Raw genomic sequence first — 2,298 nt, forward strand, 5'->3', positions numbered from 1 at the left:
TTCCTTTCCCTCCAACGAATAATACGCACCACAATGTGAGAGGGTGAGGGAAACGCAGCCATTATGGAGGAAACTCATATATCGTGTAACGTTTTATGTTTGCAACACAGAACAACTTCCAACATAAAACTTTCTCTCATACAATCTTTGGAATAGTGCTTTTGCGCATGCAATGTTGAAGATGTATTTGTAAATATTAAACTTTCATGTGATATGAAAGGTTATGTTATGTGTCGGTCTTTAGAAACTAAATTGTTGTTCACTGTCTTAGGGACTCATTGTTAATGCAACTTTCACTCTTCCTTTTTAGTTCTGGTCACAAAATGTAATTAGTGTTCAACCTTCGACCAATTTTGATATATGTCAAAAAAGGCCACTTATTTTCCTTTCACTTATTTCATTGTATTGTTTAGCTTTATACATGATTTAAAGAATGGCTTGTCTCGAAAGGTTTTAGCAGTAGGCATCTTTAAAAAATGGTTTTGTTTCATGTCAGATATTATGGCTTTCATTGGAAAACGATGTTGCACCACGAGTGATGAATACGGACATCGGAGTTTTGCATGTGAGTGGCTTCGGACACGCACACGCACATACACATACACATACACATACACATACACATACACATATGTATATATGCATATATATGTGTGTGTATATATATACATACATATATATATATATATATATATATATATATATATATATATATATATATATATATGTATATGTTTATATTTTTTATCCCAATTACTGAATATTTGGAGATCACGATAAGTAAATGAATTGAATGAAACTACCAAGCATTTTCTTTTTACTTTTACACCAAATGTTTCAAATTAATAAGATTATATTCTCAAAGTTCACCTCTACCGTCCATCACTCAGTAATTGCACATCATGCATGTAACATCTTATATATCATATATTAGACTGTTTATTTTTTCAATACACATATAGCATTAATTTTTAAAATTTTCCCTATTTTCTAAAGTGACTCCTGTTTAACCGTGTCACGTTTTCTATTTCAGACCTTCCCAAGGGATGGGAGCGCGGAGTTACACCGGAGGGAATCCCCTACTATATTGAGTAAGTACAAACGCGTTTTTTGGTGTTATATTTTAGTGTCTAATTTGAGGAGAAAAGAAGGAGATAAGGGGGGAGGGGAAGGGAAAAGGTGGGTGGGGACGGGGTATTGGCTGAGAAGGGAGAGGGTTAAGGGGGAAAAGGGGGAGGGAAGGGGGGCACACATACACACACACACACACACACACACACACACACACACACACACACACACACACACACACACACACACACACACACACACACACACACACACACGCACACACACACACACACACACTCTCTCTCTCTCTCTCTCTCTCTCTCTCTCTCTCTCTCTCTCTCTCCTCTCTCTCTCTCTCTCTCCCTCTTCCCTCTCCCTCTCCCTCCCCCTCCCCTCTCCCTCTCCCTCCTCCCTCTCCCTCCTCCCCCCCTCTCTCTCTCTCTCTCTCTCTCTCTCTCTCTCTCTCTCCTTCTCTGTCTCTCTCTCCCTTCTCTCTCTCTCTCTCTCTTTTCACACACACACACACACACACACACACACACACACACACACACACACACACACACACACACACACACACACACACACACACACACACACACACACACACACACACATATGCACACACTCTCCCTCCCTCTCTCCCTTCTCTCCTTCCTTCCCGCCATCCCTTGCCTCTCCCCCCCCCCTCACACGCTCACCCCCACCCCCCCAGACACACGACCCAACCTTCTCAAGAAGAGAGAGATTAATTAAGTCTTCTATTATGGCGACTTAAATGACACTGTTTTGATGTTATATTTAGTTATTAGATTTTAAAGAGACAGGCGTTTGAGAGAATAGATTGCCATTTCGTGCAGTGAGATGTGTAGAAGAACAGAATGAAATAGATAGGGATTGAAGAAAAAAAGGGGGGGGGAAATAAATAAAATAGATAGGAAGAAATAGAATTAGAAGTAAAAAAAAAAAAAAACAGTAAAAGAGAGAGAGAGAAATGAGACACTGCTTTCTGAAATGGTCTCCCGGCGGCGGAACACAAACAAACCAAAGGGTTGATGGAAGAAGCGGGGACACACACACGCCCACGCCCACGCCCACGCCCACGCCCGCCGACCATAGTCTTGGACCTGCAACACACAATTTCCAAGGCACATTTTGCCATATTCTGTCACAGAATGTGTAATAGATATTCTACAACATTCTGCAACGTGCATTCTATGAAACATA

General features: G+C 40.8%; 1 long non-coding RNA gene across 1 annotated transcript in view; it reads left to right on the plus strand.

Annotated features, from left to right (window-relative positions):
* LOC119576179 overlaps positions 1–1,095 on the plus strand; it is a 40,740-nt gene extending 39,645 nt beyond the window's left edge. Inside the window, exon 3 of the long non-coding RNA XR_005229028.1 lies at positions 1,034–1,095. This is a non-coding gene — a long non-coding RNA (uncharacterized LOC119576179). The remainder of the gene's footprint in view (positions 1–1,033) is intronic.
* The last annotated feature ends 1,203 nt before the right edge of the window (positions 1,096–2,298 follow it).

The sequence above is a fragment of the Penaeus monodon genome, chromosome 8 (assembly GCF_015228065.2).
Source record: "Penaeus monodon isolate SGIC_2016 chromosome 8, NSTDA_Pmon_1, whole genome shotgun sequence".
In the NCBI taxonomy this organism is placed as follows: Eukaryota; Metazoa; Arthropoda; class Malacostraca; order Decapoda; family Penaeidae; genus Penaeus; species Penaeus monodon.